The sequence below is a fragment of the Theropithecus gelada genome, chromosome 2, assembly GCF_003255815.1.
Source record: "Theropithecus gelada isolate Dixy chromosome 2, Tgel_1.0, whole genome shotgun sequence".
In the NCBI taxonomy this organism is placed as follows: domain Eukaryota; kingdom Metazoa; phylum Chordata; class Mammalia; order Primates; family Cercopithecidae; genus Theropithecus; species Theropithecus gelada.
The window spans coordinates 87,392,652-87,414,847 of NC_037669.1; the positions used below are offsets into that span (position 1 = coordinate 87,392,652).

Consider the following 22,196-nt stretch of genomic DNA (forward strand, 5'->3'; position numbering starts at 1 on the left):
TCCCAGGGGGTTTGACTTGGCCCAGACTCGAGGAAAGAGTCTGTAAGTCCAGTAGGAGAGGATTAGTTTTATTTTCTGGCGGTTGTGAAGGTGAAACTAAGAGATATTCTTCTGACAGAGGGGTGGTTAGCAGGAGCTGAGTAGCGGGAGGTGGTGTGTCCCTTAGCATGAGGTGAGCTTGTTGGGCCAAGAAGGAAATAGATTCCTGCAGCTTGTGGGGCAGGTCTCGTCCTAGGAGGGGAAAAGGACACTCTGGGACCACAAGAACGAGTGGGTTACTCTTTTCTGTCCTAAACTCACCTCTCGTGAGTGGGTGACAGGATATTCTTGAATAACTCCAGTAGCCCCCCATACAGCCACTTTTTTTTTTTTTTTTTTTTTGAGACGGAGTCTTGCTCTGTCGCCCAGGCTGGAGTGCAGTGGCGCGATCTCAGCTCACTGCAAGCTCCGCCTCCCGGGTTCCCGCCATTCTCCTGCCTCAGCCTCCCGAGTAGCTGGGACTACAGGCGCCCACAACCGCGCCCGGCTAATTTTTTGTATTTTTAGTAGAGACGGGGTTTCACCGTGGTCTCGATCTCCTCCTGACCTTGTGATCCGCCCGCCTCGGCCTCCCAAAGTGCTGGGATTACAGGCGTGAGCCACCGCGCCCGGCCACAGCCACTTTTTTATTAGAGACACTGCCTAGGGGCATCTGCAGTACTGAGTGATCCGCCCCCATGTCAATTAGGAAGCGTACAGGCTGGCCCCCAACTGTGGCGGTCACCATGGGCTCCTGGGGGCCAAGTGTAAAGGAGCCCTGGCCCATCAATCATCAGATTCCTCTGCAGCAGGGAGGGTGAGGACTTTTTTCTCTTTTGGCTTTTCCTCTGGTCTTAATGGGCATTCCTTTTTCCAATGTCCCATCTGCTTGCAGTAAGCGCACTGGTTTTTCTCCAGGGGAGCCCGCTCCCCTTTCTGAACCTTTTGGCGGGGACCCAGGGTTCCCTAACCATTTTTCTGTGATGGGGGTCTTTCCTTCTTGACTTCCGGAATGGCAGCCGCTATGATTTTTGCCTGTCTTTTTGATGCTTTGTCAGCAGCCTTTTCAGCTGCCTGAGCTGCCTGTTTCTGCTTTTCAAACTCTCAGTTGTCAAAAACCTTTTGGGCTATCTCTAAAAGCTGACTGATGTTCATTCCGGCAAATCCCTCTAGCTTTTCTAATTTTCTTTTGATGTCAGGGGCTGCCTGAGCCACAAATGCCAAATTAAGAGCACGGCTATTTTCGGGAGCCACCAGATCAAAAGGGGTGCCAGTCCGATAGGCCTCCTGGAGGTGTTCCAGAAACGCTCCTGGTGACTTATCAGGCCCCTGGACAACTTCAGTTGTCTTAGACAAATTTATGGGTTTTCGAGCAGCTGCCTTGATACCCACAAGGAGATACTGGTGAAAATTGTCTAAAGCTCTCCTTCCACCCGAGGAGTTTGGGTCCCAATTAGGCCGGGTAGAGGGAAAAACCTCTTCAATTTGGTCTTGGGCTTCCTCTTCTGGCCCACTCACTGATGTAATACTTTCTGGCCTCCCTTCTGGTACGTTCCCTCTTTTCAGAGGTGAAAAGGGTTAAAAAGAGTTGCTGACAGTCATCCCAGGTGGGTCGGTGAGTCCGGAGCACGGACTCCATTAGTGAGGTCAAAACCTGGGGCTTTTCAGAAAAGAGGGGATTATGAGCCTTCCAGTTGTACAGGTCAGAGGTAGAGAAAGGGACATAAACTAGGAAGGGAGCTGAGCGCTCATCACCCGGAGGGATTTAGGCCTCTCTCAGTGGGAGGAGGGGGGCTACCTCCTCCTGCCTTGGCTGCAATTGGGAGGCTATGGGCGGAGAGCCCGCAGGAGATGTAGTCGAGGAAACAAGGGAAGAATCTTGGGGAGCAGGAGGCTTATAGGGCAGTGGAACTGCATGAGGAAAACTTTCCTCTTCTTCAGACGGAGGTAGTACAGGAGGAGCCGAGAGGGCTGAGAGTCCGCACAAAAATGCGGACCGACTCGAAAGGACCTTGGAAGTGGGATCATGAATGGTGCACGAGCGGAACCAGGGAGGAGGGTTCCAGACCAAATCCAGCCATTGATCAATGTAGGGAAACTGATCGGGGTGACTGGGACTTCCAGTAACGACCCGCCACACAGCCTGAACAGCTGTGGGGTTAAATGACCCTTCTGGGGGCCACCCAGTTCCAAACTGTGGCCATTCTACTTCACAGAGTGTCCAGAGTTCGCCTTTCTTCAGGCAGACTCCGTAATCCTCTGAGAAGCCTCAAGAGAAATTCTGCAACATACATTGGAAAGGACTCACTCTTCACAGGGCTAGGAAGAGGAGTTTCCCATTTTGGAGGCAGTTTAACAAGGTTTGAGCAGAGATATTAAACCCAGCATGGACAGAGAAATTCACAACCTGGGGGGCTGGCGCATCGGAAGAACAGAAATAACACAACCAGAAAGAGCAGGAAAACAACTATAGCCAACACTTCCTGCCACATGAAGTTGGTTTTCTTAAGCTTTAAGATATAGGGAGGAGGACTAGAGGCCGACCCGAGGGCTCCTTGGCCAGCCGGACCTAGATGACCTCCCTCTTCCCCTTGACCTACAGCCTAAATATTTTTGGTGTCTCCATGACTCAAAGACAAAAAGTTCCAACTTGACCTTCTCTTTCAAGGGTTTTAGGAGGGAGAGCAGAGCCAAATCTTGGAGGCGCTGGACTTGCTCTGACACAGGAAAACGAGATATGTAGGGTAAGGGATAAGGATGAGAAGGAAAGGGGCCACTCGGATCTTTTCTAAGGTAGGAGAGTAGCCACAGGGGAACAGAATAAGAGTCCAGACAGAGTAAAGCAGTATGAGCGTAGGCTTCTCTACACAGACTTCAAAAGCACGTGAAAAGTTACAGGATGACAGAAAAGGTGGGCAAGCAGGTCTGCAGGGTGGCTATTTTGAATCCACCACTGATCTAATGTGGAGGCGGTCCAGTCACTTGGGCATGGGATGTGGCAATCTAAACTCCAGCAGCCTTTATGGTGCCAGAAATTCCAAATGGGCAAGTGTTTGCCACACCCCTTCCTGTAACACCACCTGATTTGTTTCTGACAGAAAAGGCAGGACTGGGACGGCCGGCCCAAACAACTGATGAGGAATTTGACCTCCTGTGGTAGAAAATCAGTATTGAGGACCTTGAAGAAGTTCTTTCCCAGTAGCCTTGGGCAGTAGCGGTGACCTGACAGATGAAACTTAGAAAGACACTAAACAAGACAATAGACACTAGTGCATATAAACAAGTTTGACAATTTTTTTTTTTAATAGACAGACAAGGGGTAGGGGTCCTGTGATGGGATCAGTCAGATGCCTGCCTGGCCGCTCCCCCTGAGGGGACTTAGGCTCCTTGTCCCCTCATTGGCATTGGCAGGCTGGTATAAACCCCTGGCTCGGATTGAGCTATGGCCGATGCTGCCTTAAGCCTTATGAGGTCGCCACAGAACCGCAGGTGAGGGCCCACTCGAACTCCGTAGCTTTCGCTGTGGACAAACTGGAAGTTCAAGCACAAGCCCTTGACCTCCCCATTCACGCACTCATTCACACAGAGTTTATAATAGTTTTATTCTTCTTCTAAAACAGAGGTCTCCAGGAGACCTGAACAAGAGAAGGAGAAGAGATCGAGAAAGAGACTGAGAGAGAGACTAGTCTTTAATGGAGAGGCCGGCCTGCCAGAAACCAGGACTCAGTCCTCCAGCGTCCTGGAATACGGACAGAGTCAAGGGAGGGCCCCCGTTAGGGCCACTTCCCTTCCAGAGAGACACAGAGGCACCTAACAGAAAACCAGGACTCTGTCCTCCAGTGTCCTGGAATGCGGGCGGTCATAAAGGGAGGGCCCTCGTTAGAGCCACTTCCCTCCCAGAGAAACAGAGTCAGATCTGACTTACCTTTCTGGGACCAGAAACTGAGGACTCAGGAGTTGAATTTTTGTGGGAACACACCGGTGGTTCATCCTTCCCTTTTGGATAGACGAGGTCTTATGGGGCCCTGGAATGTCTTCAGGTGGCGGCTCCCCTGTAAGTCTGCCATCTGTCTGGGGGAGGTTGGAACGAGTCTGGCTCTCGCCCGGTGGCCAAAATTCTCACTGGGGCCTCCAAATGTTGTAACCAAGCGAGTTACAGAGAAACGCCACACTTTGAGACAAATTAAGGAGTCCTTTATTAGCCAGCGACCGAGAGGCAGCTGACGTTCAAAATTCTCTCGGCCCAAGGAAGGGGCTAGTTTTGTTTTTATACCGTAGTCTAAATAGGGGAGTGGGGAGAATTTAGCTGAAGCAATTTTTACAGAAGCAGAACTGGCAAAAAGTTAAAAAAGTAATTGGGGCCGGGCGCGGTAGCTCAAGCCTGTAATCCCAGCACTTTGGGAGGCCGAGACGGACGGATCACAAGGTCAGGAGATCGAGACCATCCTGGCTAACACGGTGAAACCCCGTCTCTACTAAAAAATGCAAAAAAACTAGCCGGGCGGGTTGGCGGGCGCCTGTAGTCCCAGCTACTCGGGAGGCTGAGGTAGGAGAATGGCGTAAACCTGGGAGGCGGAGCTTGCAGTGAGCTGAGATCCGGCCACTGCACCCCAGCCTGGGCGACAGAGCAAGACTCCGTCTCAAAAAAAAAAAAAAAAAAAAAGTAATTGGTTACAAATGCAGTTACAAAAAAACCAGTTCCAGGTACAGGGGCTTAAACTATCACAAAGAGATAAACGCAGAGGTTTGGGGTGCCATCCACTGTGAGCGCGTCCTCAGGAGCTGCTGGTGCAGCTTGCCTCTCAATATCTTATCAGTAGGTGCATTCCTGGATGTGCTCTGAGTCAGTTTACACTAGTTATGCCCTTAAGGGAGGGAGGTAAAGGGGGCTGCAAGTGAAGAAACTTAAAATGGAGTCTGTCCGGCTGTCTCTGTACTAGGAGAGAGTCACTCAGGTTAAAACAGGGTAGGGTATCACATTACAAGGGCTTGTTTCATTTGATTTAGCACCAAGTAAAGTAAGAGTAAATATGCCATGGAAGACATAGTTGGGTTTTTCCTCCACTTCTCATATTGCCTCACTTCTCCTACCAGACCACACAGTACATCAGCAACCATCCTTGTTGCCCCACTATGGAATCACTTTAGATTCCAATTTTTAAATGGCCGGTCAGATGACACCAGTAGAATTCCTTCCCCTTAAGAAAAGGTGGCAGTGAATGCCAAGACCAGCTTGGTAGGGGAGACTCTAACCCAGCAGCGCTAGAGGAATTAAAGACACACACATAAATATTAGAGGTGTGAAGTGGGAAATCAGGGGTCTCACAGCCCTCAGAGCTGAGAGCCCGGAACAGAGATTTACCCGTATTTGTTAACAGCAAACCAGTCATTAGCATTGTTTCCATAGATACTAAATTAACTAAAAGTATCCTTTATGGGAAACGAAGGGATGGGCCGAATTAAAGGAATAGGGGCTAGTTAACTGCAGCAGGAACGTGCCCTTGAGGCATAAATCGCTCATGCTATTGTTTGTGGCTTAAGCATGCCTTTAAGGGGTTTTCCGCCCTGAGCGGGCCAGTTGTTCCTTGCCCTCATTCCCATAAACCCACAACCTTCCAGCCTGGGCGTTAGGGCCATTATGAACATGTCACAGTGCTGCAGAGATTTTGTTTATGGCTAGTTTTGGGGCCAGTTAATGGCCAGATTTTGGGGTACTTGCTCCCAACAAGTGAATGCTAACAAGTATCAGTTTCTTTGATCAGAAACAACTCCTTCAGGAAGTTCACTTACTTTCCTGATCCTTGTTAATGTATCATGTAAATCATTTTTATTGGCACACCTGCTTACTAATTATGGTTGATTGCTATTTATGGCAAAGGAACAATCCCCAGGCATGCCTGATCTATTTACTAATGACAAAGTGTGCTTACTTTACATAGTGCCATGGGTTTTCTCTTTTTCTTTTATTTTTGGGAGGGCGGTACAATACTTTGTTATTTATCAGGGCAGATCTCATATATTTGAATCAAAAAGAGAAACTGGTAAGTAAATCCTAAAACATATTTCTTAACCTGAGTAACATCTGTAAACATAGACTTTAATTACATTTTGTTGAAAAAGTCATTCAACTTTGGTGCTTATCCAAGAACTTATAATGTCAATTTCTGACATAAATAATAACCCTCAGTACATATGTATTTTCAAAAGAAAACAAGTGATCTTAAAGTACTATTTTTATCTATGCTAATTATACATTTTTATAGCAAATTGAAAATTCTGAGCAAACTGAAAGTATGTTTAACACCAAAATAAATTTTGCTCTAGCAAATGTTTTAAAAGTTTAGATATCTCTGATGTTTTTGAAGATAAGTGGATAAAACACACTAGATGATTTCAAAAGATGAATCTTAGTATCTATATCATTTGACACTTCCTTAGTATTCAGAATAAAATTAGTAGAAATAAAAGTAGTACGATTTTTCAAAGAATTCATACATACTGGAAGTCTTAGGAAAAGCAGCTTCTAAATGGAAGGCCTAGGAGGTTTCCTATCTTAATTCGTATCATGTATTTCTCCTCATGGAGTAACTGAAGAGCTTTCTGGCTTGTTTGTGGAACTTTAGTTGGTAGGAAATCATATACATAGGGCCAAATCTTCTTGGTTTCTGCTCTGGAGAATGTTTCCATTACCCCTTTTTTTCTGGTAATATTCTAAGACTGGCTTTGTTTCGGCTCACAAGCCTTTAGTCTCTTGATAACCATCTCTGGTTTATCATCCTCTTGCTGAATGAGAGGCTCCCCAGTCAGATGATCAATGCTAACAGTTTTGGGAGGGTTGAATTCAATGTTGTAGACTTGGCCACTGATGGGATGAATTGTACTGGTAGTTCTGATTAAACTCTGTACTCTGATATAACTGTTCTGTCTTTTTTTTTATTTATTTTTTTTGAGACGGAGTCTCGCTGTGTCACCCAGGCTGGAGTGCAGTGGCGCGATCTCGGCTCACCTCTACCTCCCACGTTCAAGCGATTCTTCTGCCTCAGCCTCCCTAGTAGCTGGGACTACAGGCGTGCACCACCACACATGGCTAATTTTTGTATTTTTAGTAAAGACAGGGTTCACCATGTTGGCCAGGATGGTCTCGATCTCTCTCTTTTTTTTTTTTCTTTTTTTTTTTTTTTTTTTTTTTTTTTTTTTTTTTTTTTTTTTTTTTTTTTTTTTTTTTTTTTTTTTGTNTTTTTTTTTTTTTTTTTTTTTTTTTTTTTTTTTTTTTTTTTCTTTTTTTTTTTTGAGACAGAGTCTCACTCTGTCACCCAGCAGGCTGGAGTGCAGTGGCACAATATCGGCTCACTGCAACCTCCGCCTCCCGGGTTCAAGCAGTTCTCCTGCCTCAGCCTCCTGAGTAGCTGGGATTACCGGTACCCGCCACCACACCTGGCTAATTTTTGTATATTTAGTAGTTATGGGGTTTCACCATTTTGGCCAGGCTGGTCTTGAACTCCTGACTTCGTGATCCACCCTCCTTGACCTCCCAAAATTCTGGGATTACAGTCGTGAGCCACCGTGCCTGGCCTATGGTCTCGAACTCGACCTTGTCATCCACCCGCCTTGGCCTCCTGAAGTGCTGGGATTACAGGCGTGAACCACTGTGCCTGGCCAACTGTTCTCTTTTTATATATTATTTTTATATCTATTATCTTTACATTTGTAAGGTTACCTTTCAGTGTGTATCAGTAGATGGGTACTGAGGCTTGAATGCAAACTGAATTCTTTGCCACGTTTATTACGTTTATAAGGTTTGTCACCTATGTGAGTCCTCCAATGTTGTGTTAGCTATGAAGTACAACTGGAGACTTTGCCGCATTTATTGCATCTGTAAGGTGTGCAGTGAATTCTCTCCAGTATGAATTTTCCAATGTCATGCAAGGTGTAAATTTTGATTGAAGACCTTGCCACATGAATTACACTTGTATGGTCTCTCTCCAGTATGAATTATCTGATGGTTGGTTAGGTATAACTTGCGTCCAAAGACCTTGCCACATTCACTATATTTGTAAAGTTTCTCTCCAGTATGGATTAGAAGATGGGCTATAAGTCCTGAATGCTTGCTTAATGCTTTCAACATTTGTTAGATTTGTAAGGCTTCTCTGTACTATGAATTATTTGATGCCGTGCAATTGACCAAAGACCTTGCCACATTCATTACATGTGTAAGGCTTTTCTGCAGTATGACATCTCTGAATGAGGGAAAATTTGTGCCTCAAGTTCTTGCACACTCATTACATTTGTAAGGTTTTTCTCCAGTATGAATTACAAGATGGGTAGTAAGTCCTGAACACTCTAAATGCTTTACCACATTCATTACATTTGTGAGGCCTCTCTCCAGTATGAATTATTTGATGTCGTGCAAGGTTTGAATTGCTGTTAAACACCTTGTGACAGTCACTACGTTTGTAAGGCTTCTACCCAGTATGAATTCTCCAGTGATCTACAAGGTGTGGTTTGCAACTAAAGACCTTGCCACATTCACTGCATTTGCAAGGTTTATCTGTAGTATGGATTACTTGATGGTTAGTAAGGCTTGTAGACACTCTAAAAACTTTGCCATCTTAACTATGTTCATAAGATTTTCCTCTAACGTGTGCTTTGCCTTCTTGTGGGAGTAATGGGAAATCAATAAAAATCATTTATATATTTATTTAAAGTGTGCGTTTTAACACTAGCAGAAATTTTTTGAAGTGGTGGAACTGAGGAACTATGGTTTGTAAACTTTTCAACTTGATTACTTCCACAAATTTTCCTTCTAGCTTAAAATAGCTGCAATTCAGGCAGATGTGACTGAAGGGTTAATCCAAGTTGATTTTTAATAAGCTCGTTTTCTGTATTACTTCCCAATGTACAGCTCTTCCCTGTATTCACACCTTTGATGCATTTCCTGCCATCTGGATTGTTTGCTATCTTCACCCTGCAGAGTCCAGAGCTCTTGCCTTGTCTCCAACATGGAGATAATGCTCAGGTCAGGAAGACAGATTCCCAGGAAGACAGATTCCTGTAGTTCTCCTATATCACCTCCCTGTATAAAGCCCTCTGCACAGGGTTCAGTTATTTCCACTCCTGAGAGAATTCTGTAGCCACATCCATGAATGTCAAGTGACTCTGAGTAAGAGTCATTCCTGATTCCTTTTCTTTCTTCTTCTTTCTCTTCTGGGCTTCTTCATCACATAGCATGACTCTTTAGAAATAAAACTGTGAGACCAGGTGCGGTGGCTCATGCCTGTAATCCCAGCATGTATTAGTCTGTTCTCACACTGCTAATAAAGACATACCTGAATTGGATAATTTATAAGGAAAGAGGTTTAATTGACTCACAGTTCCATATGGCTGGGGAGGCCTTACAATCATAGCAGATGGTGAAGGGGAAGCAAGACACATCTTACATGGCAGCAGGCAAGAGAGTGTGTGCAGGGGGACTGCCCTTTATAAAACTATCAGATCTTCTGAGACTTACTCATTATCACGAGAACCCCATGGGAAAAACCCACCCCCATGATTCAGTTACCTCCCACCAGGTCCCTCCCACGACACGTGGGGATTATGGGAGATACAATTCAAGATGAGATTTGGTTGAGATACTTTTGGAGGATGAGGTGGGCAGATTGCCTGAACTCAGAAGTTCAAGACGGGCCTGGGCAACATGGCGAGGCTCCTGTGTGTGCTGCAGCATGACCTTCACTCCACTCAATCCATGTCCAGGTCTCACTGGACACATTTTGAGTTAATTCTTGTATATGGCATGATGAAGTAAAGCTCCAACTTCATTATGTATGTGGCTGTCCTGTTGTCCCATCACCATTTGTTGCAAAGACTGTTTTTTCACCTTGTTAAAAATTAGTTGACTGTAGACACATGGGCTTATTTCTGGACTCTTATTTCTATTCCACTGATCTATATATCTATCCTTATGCCACTACCACACTTTGTTTACTTTTGCTTTGGAGTAAGGTTTGAAATCAGGAAGGGTGAGTCCTCTACTATTATTCTTTCTCAAGATTGGTTATTCTGGGTCCCTTGCAATTACATATGAATTTTAGAATTTGCTTGTCAATTTCCACAAAGAAGCCAGCTGTCTTAAAGAAGTTGAGAGAAGAAAGGAAAGTATGTTTGTAGATTTTGTTGTAACTCTATTTATCATTTCTAGATCTCTTTATTTGTTCCTTTGGATTCAGCTTTCCATGTGGAGTCATTTCTGTAGCCTAATACAGCTTTGCTCCCACTTACCTCTTTTGTTTTGTTATTGGCAAATATATTACATTTCTGTATGTTATAGGCTCAACAATATATACATTTTTAGAAATTGTAATAAAATGGAGATAACTTAAAATATACCATTTTAGCCATTTTAAAGCATACAGTTCAGTGGTATTAAGTATATTCACATTGTTGTACAACTCTCACCACCATCTATCATCAGAACTTTTTTCATGTTGCAAAACTGAAACTTTACCCCCATTTAACAATAGTTCCCCATTTCCTGCCCCCACCAGCCCCTGGCAACCACCCATCTACTTTCTGTCTCTATGAATTTGACTATTTTAAGCATTTACACAAAACCTAAACATAAAAAGTAAAATTGGCCCACAAAGAAAGCTCTGTGCTCAGATGCTTTACTGGTGAATTCTTCCAACCATCTAAGAAAGAAAGAACACCAATCCTGTACAAAGTCTTCCAGAATACTTTAAGAGGAGATACTTTCCATCTTATCCACAAAACCAGCACAACTCTGACATCAAAACTCAACAAGGACACTACATGAAAAAATATCAGATCAATATCTCTCATGAACAGAGGTGAAAAAACTTCAATCATCTGGATTTTGTTAAAGATTTTCAAATGAATGTTCATAAGGGATATTCATATGCATTTCTGTTTTCCTGTAGTGTCCCTTTCTGGCCCCAGAACCAGGGCATTGTTGGCCTCATAAAATGAACCAGGAATTACCCCTTCCTCCTCAACTCTCTGGAAAAGTTTGAGAAGGACTGGCATCAATTCCTTTCCAAATGTTTGGTAGAATCATGAGCAAAGCCATCAGGGCTAGGACCTTTCCTGTTTGGGAGTTTGTTGATGATTGATTCATACTCCTTACACTAGTTAATGGGTCTATTCAGATTTTCTATTTCTTTGTGATTCAGTCTCAGTAGGTTTTATGTTTCTAGGAGTGTGTCCATTTCATCTAGGTTTATGTAACTTGTTGGCATACAATTGTTCATAGTTCTCTTACGATTCTTTTTTATTTTATTTATTTTTGAGATGGAGTTTCGCTCTGTTGCCAAGCTGGAGTGCAGTGACGTAATTTCAGTTCACTGGAAACTCTGCCTCCTGGTTTCAAGTGATTCTTCTGCCTCAGCCTCCCGAGTAGCTGGGATTACAGGTGCACGCCACCACACCCAGCTAATTTTTGCATTTTTAGTAAAGATGGGGTTTCACCATGTTGGCCAGGAGGTCTTGATCTCCTGACCTCATGATCCGCCCACCTCATCCTCCCAAAGTGTTAGAATTACAGGTGTGAGCCACCATGCCTAGCCAATTCTTTTTATTTCTGTAGAGCTGGTAGTAATGTATATACATTTTAATTTCTTACTTTGGTAATTTGAGTCATTTTTTTTTTTTTGGCTAGTCAAGTGAAGCAATCTTTTTTTTTGAGACAGAGTCTTGCTCAGCCGCCCACGCTAGAGTGCAGTGGCGTGATCTTAGCTCACTGCAGCCACCGTCTCCCAGGTTCAAGCAATTCTCCCATCTCAGCCTCCCAAGTAGCTGGGATTACAGGCAACCGCCATCATGCCTGGCTAATTTTTGTATTTTAGTAGAGACGGGGTTTCACCATGTTGGCCAGTCTGGTCTTGAACTCCTGACTTCAGGTGATCCACCCGCCTCAGCCTTCCAAAGTGCTAGGATTACAGGTGTGAGCCACTGTGCCTGGCCTTTTTTTTAAAATTTAAAATATTTGAAACGGTCTCGCTCCATCCCCCAGGCTGGAGTGCAGTATCAGGGGAATCCTCCCCCAATATTTCAAGGTAGGTTCTTTCTATTTTCCTTAAGTGTCAGCCAGCTGAGAAATAAAGATAAAGAGTACAAAGAGAGGAATTTTACAGCTGGGCCTCTGGGGGTGACATCACATATCAGTAGGACCGTGATGCCCACCTGAGCTTTAAAACCAGCAAGTTTTTATTAAGGATTTCAAAAGGGGAGGGGGTGTCCGAACAGGGAGTAGGTCACAAAGATCACATGTTTCAAAGGTCAAAAGGCAGAACAAAGATCACATGCTTCTGAGGAAACAGGACAAGGGCAAAATCAGAACTACTGATAAGGGTCTATGTTCAGCTGTGCACGTATTGTCCTGATAAACATCTTAACAGAAAACAGCGTTCAAGAGCAGAGAACCAGTGTGACCACAAATTTACCAGGGTGGAGTTTTTTCCCCACCCTAATAAGCCTGAGGGTACTGCAGGAGACCAGGGTGTATTTTAGTGCTTATCTCAACCACATAAGACAGACACTCCCAGAGCAGCCGTTTATAGACCTCCCCCCAGGAATGCATTCCTTCCCCAGGGTATTATTAATATTCCTTGCTAGGAAAAGAAGTTAGTGATCTCTTCCCTACTTGCACATCCATTTATAGGCTCTCTGCAAGAAGAAAAATATAGCTCTATTTTGCTCAACCCCTCAGGCAGTCAGACCTTATGGTTGTCTTCCCTTGTTCCCTGAAAATCACTGTTATTCTGTTCTTTTTCAAGGTGCACTGATTTCATGTTGTTCAAGCACACATGTTTTACAATCAATTTGTACATTTAACACAATTATCACAGTGGTCCTGAGGTGACGTACATCCTCAGCTTACGAAGGTAACAGGATTAAGAGATTAAAGTAAGACAGGCATAAGAAATTACAAAAGTATTATTTAGGAACTGATAAATGTCCATGAAATCTTCACAATTTATGTTCCTCTGCTGCGGCTCCAGCTGGTCCCTCTATTCGGGGTCCCTGACTTCCCACAACAGTGCAGTGGCGTGATTTTGGCTCACTACAACCTTTACCTCCCAGGCTCAAGTGATCCTCCCACCTCAACCTTTAGAATAGCTGGGACTACAGTTGTAGGGCACCACGTGCAGCTAATTATTTTTGTACTTTTTGTAGAGACGGGCTTTCAGTGTGTTCCCCAGGCTGGTCTTGAACTCTTGGGCTCAAGTTATCTGCCTGTGTCAGCCTCCTAAAGTACTGGGGTTACAGGTGTGAGCTACCATTCCTGGTGCCTTAATTTTTAAAATTTTTTGTAGAAACAAGATCTGTCTATATTGCCCAGGCTAGTCTTGAACTCCTGGCCTCATGCAGTCCTCCCATCTGTGTCTCCCAAAGTGCTGGGATTACAGTCATTAGCCACCATGCCCAGCCCAAGATCTTTCTTTTTTAATGTAAGTGTTTACAGCTATAAATTCCCCGCTTAGCACTGCTTTTGCTGAATTCCAAAAGTTTCAGTGTATTGTTTTGTATTTTCATTTGTCTCTTAAGTATTTTCTAATTTTCCTTTTGATTTCTTCTTGATCCATTGGTGATTTAAGAATGTGTTATTTAGGCTGGGCACAGTGGCTCATGCCTGTAATCCTAGCACTTTAGGAGGCCGAAGTGGGTGGATCACTTGAGGTCAGGAGTTCATACCAGCGTGTCCAACCTGTGAAACCCTGTCTCTACTAAAAATACAAAAATTAGCTGGTTGTGGTGTTGGGCACCTGTAATCCTAGCTACTCAAGAGGCTGAGGCAGAATTGCTTGAACCTGGGAGGTGGAGGTTGGAGTGAGTCGAGATCACACTACCACACTCCAGCCTGGGTGACTCCATCTCAAAAAAAAAAAAAGTGTTATTTGATTCCCACAAATTTGGGAATTTTAGTTTTCCTTGTTACTGATTTCTAACTTCATCCCACTGTGGTTGGGGAAGATACTCTGTGTGCTATCTTTCCTTTAAAATCTATTGAGACAATTTGTGGTCTATAGTATGGTCTGTCCTAGAGAATGACCCATGTGCACTTGAGAAGAATGCATATTCTATTGTTGGATAAAGAATTTTAGATGTAGGTCAGGCGCGGTGGCTCACACCTGTAATCCCAGCATTTTGGGAGGCTGAGGCTAGTGGATCACCCAAGGTCAGGAGTTCGAGACCAGCCTGACCAACATAGTGAAACCCTATCTCTACTAAAAATACAAAATTAGCCAGGTGTGGTGGTGCACACCTGTAATCTCAGCTACCAGGGAGGCTGAGGCAGGAGAATCACTTGAACCTGGGAGGCAGAAGTTGTGGTGAGCTGAGATCGAGCAATGCTCCAGCCTGGGCAACAAGAGTGAAACTCCTGTCTCAAAAAAAAAAAAAGTTTTAGATGCCTGTTAGATCTAGTTGGTTTACTGCATTGTTGAAGTCCTCTTATTTATTTATCTATTTATTTATTTATTTATTTGAGACAGAGTCTTACTCTGTCACCCAGGCTGGAGTGCAATGGCACTTGCCACCACGCCCAGCTAATTTTTGTATTTTTAGTAGAGACGGGGTTTCACCATCTTGGCCAGGCAGATCTTTTTTTTTTTTTTTTTTTTTTTTTTTTGAGACGGAGTCTCTGCCGCCCGGGCTGGAGTGCAGTGGCCGGATCTCAGCTCACTGCAAGCTCCGCCTCCCGGGTTCACGCCATTCTCCTGCCTCAGCCTCCCGAGTAGCTGGGACTACAGGCGCCCGCCACCTCGCCCGGCTAGTTTTTTGTATTTTTTAGTAGAGACGGGGTTTCACTGTGTTAGCCAGGATGGTCTCGATCTCCTGACCTCGTGATCCGCCCGTCTCGGCCTCCCAAAGTGCTGGGATTACAGGCTTGAGCCACCGCGCCCGGCCAGCCAGGCAGATCTTGAACTCCTGACTTCATGATCCACCTGCCTTGGCCTCCCAAAGTGTTGGGATTACGGGCATAAGCCACTGTGCCCGGCCAAATCCTATATATATATATATATATATTTTTTTTTTTTTTTTTTGAGACAGTCTCACTCTGTTGCCCAGGCTGGAGTGCAGTGGTGTGATCTCCGCTTATTGCAAGCTCCACCTCCTGGATTCACGGCATTCTCCCGTGTCAGCTTCCTGAGTAACTGGGACTACCGGCACCCGCCACCACACCCGGCTAATTTTTTTTGTATTTTTAGTAGAGATGGGGTTTCACCATGTTAGCCAGGATGGTCTCGATCTCCTGACCTCATGATTCGCCTGCCTTGGCCTCCCAAAGTGCTGGGATTATAGATGTGAGCCACTGTGCCTGGCCCCAGGTCTTCTATTTTCTTTATTATCTTCTGCCAGGTTGCTCTATCTATTATTGAGAGTGGAGTATTAAAGTCTGCAACTATTATTCATGGTTTGTTTTTTACACCTAAAAACAAAACGTCAGTATCCTCATTTGTACATTTAGGTGTATAAATGTTAATAATTGTTCTAATCTTCTTGCTGTAGATGTCTCCTTTTTTGTCTCTTATAACCTTTTTTTAATTTAAAGACTATTTTGTCTGATATTTGTAAAGCCATCCCTAATCTCCTTTGGTTACAATTTATGTGGAATATTTTTTTCAAAATTTTTACTTGCAATCTTTTTGTGTCTTTAGATCTAGAGTCTCTTATAGATAGCATATAGGTGGATTCTGTGTTTTTTAAATCCATTCTGCCAATTTCTGTCTTTTGATTGGAGAGTTTAATCCATTTACATTTAAAGTAGTTATTGATAAGGAGGGACTTATGTTATTTTACTATTTTATGTTCTATATGCATTATAGTTTTTTTAATTCCTTATTTCCTGCATTACTGTTTTCTTTTGTGTTTAGTTGATTTTTTTTTGTAGTGAAAAATTTTAATATAATATATAACATGTCCTGTAACTGTTTTCTCTGTGGTTACCATGGAGATTATATTTAATATCCTAAAATTATAATACTCTAGTTTGAATTTATGCCAGCTTAACTTCAATAACATACAAAAACTCTACCCTTTTAACAGCTCTGCCCCAGCTCCTTCTAGTTATTGATGTCACAAAAGTATATCTTTGTACATTATATGTTTAAAAACAGGATCTAAAAATTGGGTTTTAAAATGCATTAGTCTCTTAAATTATATGGAAAACAAAATGTGGAATTGCAAACCAAAGTTACAGTAATATTAGCTTTTAGTCTAATTGTTTTGTAATGTATTAGCCTCTTAAATCTTGTAGAAAACGAAAAAAAGAAATTACAAACAATTGTTACAATAATACTAGCTTTTATAGTTGCCCATGTTTACCTTTACTAAAGAGATTTCTTTTGCAAATATATTTTTATTGTTAATCAACAAATCATAATTGTACATATTAATAGAGTACAATGTGATGTTCTGATATATGTATACAATGTGGTTTGATTAAATCAAGCTAATCAACATATCTGTCACCTGAAGTATTTATCATTTTGTTGTGATGAGGACATTTGAAATTCTCTTAGCAATTTCGAAATATGTAACGTTATTATTATTAAATGTAGTCACCATGTTGTGCAGTGTATCTCAAAATACTTACTCCTGCTGTATAACTGAACCTTGTTCCTTTTGAGCAACACCTGCCCATTCTACCCACTCTCTGACCTCTGGTAAACACCATTCTCCTGTCTGTTCCTATGAATTTGATTAATTTGATTGTTTTTAGAGATTTTTCTTTCTTCATAAAGCTTTAAGTTATTTAGTGTCATTTCCTTTCAACCTGCAGAATTCCCTTGAATATTTCTGATAGGGAAGATCTAGTGTTAATCAGCTTTATCTGGAAATGTCTTGATTTCTCCCTCACTTTTGAAGGGCATTTTTGCCAGATACAGTATTCTTGGTATTTTTTCTTTTAGCGTTTTGAATATATTAGCCCACTGCTTTCTGGCCTCCACAGTTCCTGATGGAAAAACCCATTGGTAATCTTATCCTTTGTATGTGACAAGTTGCTTCTCTCATGCTGTTTTCAGGATTCTCTCTTTGTCTTTGTCTTTTGACAATTTGTGTGTGTGTGTGTGTGTGTGTGTGTGTTTTAAGACAAAGTCTCATTGTCATCCAGGGTGGAGTGCAGTGGCGCCATCTTGGCTCACTGCAACTTCTGTCTCCCGGGTTCAAGCAATTTTCGTGACTCAGCCTCCTGTGTAGCTGGGATCACAGGCATGTGGCATCACACGGGGCTAATATTAGTATTTTTAGTAGAGACAGGGTTTCACCATGTCGTCCAGGTTGGTTTTGAACTCCTGACCTCAAGTGATCTGCCCGCCATGGCCTCTCAAAGTGCTGGGATAACAGGTGTGAGCCACTGAACCTGGCCATGTCTTTTTACAGTTTGATTACAATGTATTTCAGTGTGCACTCTTGAGTTCATCCTACTTGGAGTTTGTTGAGCATCTTGGATGTTTATATTTATTTTGTCTTTTAAATATTTGTCTTTCATCAAACTTGTGAATTTTTCAGTTATATTTCTTCAGATCATTTATCTGATCCCCTCTCTCTCCTCTTTCTCTGGGACTCCCACATTGCTTGCGTTGGGCTGCTTGATGGTGTTCTATATGTCCTTTAGGCTCTGTTCAGTCTCTGTAGTCTTTTTTCTTCCTGTTCTTCAGACTTGATACTTTTAATTATCCTGTCTTCAAGTTCACTGTTTCTTTCTTCTGCTTGCTCAGTTTTTTCATTGCAGTTATTGTACTTTTCAGCTTCAGAATTTTTTTTCTTTAGACCGGGCACAGTGGCTCATGCCTGTAATCCCAGCACTTTGGGAGGCTGAGCCAGGCAGATGACTTAAGGTCAAGAGTTCGACCGGCCTGACCAACATGGTAAAACCCCATCTACACTAAAAGTACAACAATTAGGCACGGTGGCATGCACCTGTAATTCTAGCTACTCAGGAGGCTGAGACACGAGAATTGCCTGAACCCAGAAGTTGGAGGTCACAGGTTCCACTGCCCTCCAGCCTGGGTGATGGAGCAAGATTCCATCTCAGAAAAAAAAAGTTCTTTTTTTCTTTTTATGTCTTTCTCTTTACTGATATTTGTTTTATTTATACATCATTTTATTTTATTTTGAGACAGGGTCTCATTCTGTCTGGAGTGCAGTGGTGCAATGATAGCTCCCTGCAGCCTCAAACTCCTGGGCATAAGTGATCCTCCCGCCTTAACTTCTCAAATGGCTGGAACTGCAGGCACATGCCACCATACCTAGCTAATTTTAAATTTTTTTTGTAGAGACAGGGTCTCATTATGTTGCCCAGGCTGGTCTCAAACACCTGATCTCAACTAATCCTCCTGTCTTGACTTCCCAAAGTACTTAGATTTCAGGTGTGAGCCACTATGCCTGGCCACATAATTACATAATTTTCTTTTACTGAGACAGAGTCTCGCTCTGTCACTCAGGCTAGAGTGCAATGGCGTAGTCATGGCTCACTGCAGCCTGGGCTCAGGTCATCCTCCCACCTCAGCCTCCCAGGTAGCCAGGACTGTAGGAGCATACCACCACACCCAGCAAGTTTTTTTGTACGTTTTGTAGAGATGGGGTTTCGCCATGTTACCCAGGCTGGTCTCAAACTCCTGGCCTCAAGCAATCTGCCTGCCTCAGCCTCCCAGAGTCCTGTGATTACAGGCGTGAGTCACCGTGCCCGGCCACATCATTTTCTAATAAGTCTGCCATCTGATCTTAGGGACAATGTCTATTGATTTCTTTTTTTTTTTTTTTCCTTTGAATGGTCCATACTTTGTTTCTTTTTGTGCCTTGTGGTTTTGTTTTTAAACTGGACATTTGAGTTTTTATCATGTGATAATTTAGGGGTCCTCCATGCCAGTGATGCAGGATTTACTTCTCAGTCACTTTGTAAGCCAGGTACCTCTGACTGGCAATGCCAGACCCAGGCCTTGCTCAGCCATGCTGGTGTGCCCTGGCTCACTTGTGTTATAGCTTGTACCCACGTTCAGCAGTTTCTGAGCTCTTGGACCTTGCCCAAGAAGAATGAGGATACACTGGATGTTGAAGGGTGAGGAGGGTAGAGAAGAATTGTATTGAGTGATGAAACAGCTATCAGCAGAGAGGGAATACCTTAAGGTGGGGAAGTCCCCCTAATATGGCTGAGTCCAAGGCTTTTTATGGGCTCAGAATAGGGGAGGGGCAGGCTGTAGGTAGTATTGGAAAAGGCAACATTCAATTGGTTAAAAGGCATTATTCAGAAAGTATCAATTGGGAAAGGGCGAGCAAACAGGAACAGAAGTTCCCACTCTGTGTCACAGGTTCATCCAGGACCAGCAGTCTGGTCTTTCAGCCTTCAGGCTGATTTGGCTTGAAGGTGGGGTTTCACTAGGAACCTGCCCCATCTGCCTAGGTATTTGGCTACCTCCTGTCACTATCACCAGGGATTAGTCACAGGTTATAAAAAAGTCTTCTCATGTCTGAATCTGTGTTTTCCCCTGGGCATGTGCATGCATGGTAACTTTCCAAATCCCCCAGTATGTGTGGTTACTTTTTTTTTTTTTTTTTTTTTTGGAGACAGGGTCTTGCTCTGTCACCCAGGCTGGAGTACAATGGTGTAATCACAGCTTACTGCAGCCTCAGCCTCGCAGACTTAGCAGTTCTGTCCCAGCCTCCCTAGTAGCTTAGACAACAGGCGTGCCCCACCACACTTAGCTAATTAATTAATTTTAATTTTAATTTTGGTAGACACAGAGTCTCCTTATGTTGCCCAGGCAGGTCTTGAACTCCTGGGCTCAAGCAATTCTCCTGCCTTGGCCTCCCAAAGTTCTGGGATTCTAGGCATAAGCCATCATGCCCAGTGGCTTTGGAACGTCCTGCTCCTTCAATGTATGGCCCCCAAAAGGGGAAAAAGAAAAAATATAAAGGCGGGAGAAATAAAGGCACCAGTCTTTTTAAATCCCCAGGGAGTCACTTCAGCTAGAGGGAGGGAGGTTTGCAACAGTGTCAGTGATGGTTGCAACATTGGTTTCCTGCTTCTATATCTATACCTTAGTGATCAGAAGCAGCAGTCAGCTATCAGTACAGAGATCCCTGATATTTGGAGGTCTGGTTTCTTATTGCCTACCCTGGTTCCTGCAAGCGGCATGCAAGCTGCTTCAGGAACACAGCATGACTGTCTGCCACTGGGTGCAGAGTGCTTAGGGCTGAAATGAACCACAATTTAGCTTCTAAGACTTCCCTCAGATGTTCCCAGCCTTCAAGAGAATCCAGAGTTTTTAGTTACGTAAAAGAGATTTTGTCAGTACAATTTTTGCTTGAGTGAGGAGATACAATTTTGTCTTGAGTGAGGAGATGAATTCCTGATGCTTCTTACTCTGCCATCTTCTGTATTATTGTTTCATACACTAGCTTTTCAAATTAGTTAAGGAGAGGCAATATGTGTTTGTACTGTGTTTTATAATTACCTTTACCAGCACTCTTTTGTATTTTCACATTGCTTTGAGTTACTGTGTAGGGTCTCATCCTTTTAGCCTGATGAACTTCACTTAGTTTTCCTGTAATGTGGGTCTGCTAGCCACAGATTCTCTGCTTTTGTTTATCTGGGAATTTCCTTATTTCACTTTTATTTTTGAATGATAGATTTGCTAGATATGGGATTCTTGGTTGACAGTTTTTTGGAGAACTTTGAATGTTATCCTTCTGCCTTCTAGCCTCCATTGTTTATGAGGAGAGGTTAGCTGTGAATGTTATTGGTGTTGCCTTCTGATGAGTTATTTTCATCTTGCTGCTTTCAAGATTTTCTGTTTTTGGCTTTCAGCACTTTAACCTTAATGTGTGTATCTGTGGATTTCTTTGAGTTTATCCTACTTGGAAGTTCACTGAGTTTCTTGGACGTGTAGATGAGTGTTTTTCAATAAATTTGTAAAGTGTTCAGGCATTATTTCTTAAAAAAAATTTTTTTCTGTTCCTTTTTTTTCTCTGAGACAGAGTCTTGCTCTATCACCCAGGCTGGAGTGCAGTGGTGCGATCTTGGCTCACTACAACCTCCGTCTCCTGGGTTCTTGGCATGGTGGTGTGTGTCTGTAGTCCTAGCTGTCTGTAGTCCTGAGAGGTGACAACGTGCTAGCAGCCCTCGCTCACCCTCAGCACCTCCTTGGCCTCAGCGTCCACTCTGGCTGCGCTTGAGGAGCCCTTCAGCCAGCTGCTGCACTGTGGGAGCCCCTCTCTGGGCTGGCCGAGGCCGGAGCTGCCTCCCTCTGCTTGCAGGGAGGTGTGGAGGGAGAGGCGCGGGAGGAACCAGAGCTGCACCTGGTGCGGTGCACGCGGCGTGGGTGCGGCTTCGGCAGGACCCTGCACTCAGAACGGCTGGGCGGCCGGGGCCACTGGCCCGCACAGTGAGGGGCTTAGCACCCCGGCCAGCAGCTACGGAGGGTGCAGTGGGTCCTCCAGCACTGCCAGCCCGCCTGCGCAGCACTGGAATTCTTGCCAGGCCTCAGCCGCCTCCCCGTCGGGCAGGGCTTGGGACCTGCAGCCCTCCATGTCCGAGCACCTTGCTCGGCCCCAGGCTCCCTGACGGGCGCCAACCCCTGCTCCGCAGTGCCAGGTCCCAGCAACCGCCCAAGGGATGAGGAGTGCAGAAGCCCAGGGCAGGACTGGCGGGCAGCTCCGCTCACAGCCCTGGCGAGGGATCCACTAGGAGAAGCCAGCTGGGCTCCTGAGTTGTGGGGGCACTTGTAGAACTTTTGTGTCTAGCTAAAGGATTGTAAATGCACCAATCAACATTCTGTGTCTAGCTCAAGATTTGTAAATGCACCAATCAGCACCCTGTCAAAACGGACTGATTGGCTCTCTGTAAAATGGACCAATCAGCAGGATGTGCGTGAGGTCAGATAAGGGAATAAAAGCAGGCTGCCCGAGCCTGCAGTGTCAACCTGATGGGGTCCCCTTCCAACCTGTGGAAGCTTTGTTCTTTCTTTGCGATAAATCTTGTTGCTGCTCACTCTTTGAGTCCGTGCTGCCTTTATAAGCTATAATACTCACCACAAAGGTCTGCAGCTTTACTCCTGAAGCCAGCAAGACCATGAACCCACTAGAAGGAACGAAGAACTCCAGACACACTGCCTTTAAGAGCTGTATCAGTCACCATGAAGGTCTGCAGCTTCACC

General features: G+C 44.0%; 1 protein-coding gene and 1 pseudogene across 3 annotated transcripts in view; one reads left to right on the top strand and one right to left on the bottom strand.

Annotated features, from left to right (window-relative positions):
* NEK4 (NIMA related kinase 4) overlaps nt 1-22,196 on the top strand; it is a 71,930-nt gene that overhangs the window by 39,172 nt on the left and 10,562 nt on the right. The window lies entirely within an intron of this gene.
* Nucleotides 7,883-9,246, bottom strand: LOC112618644 (annotated as a pseudogene).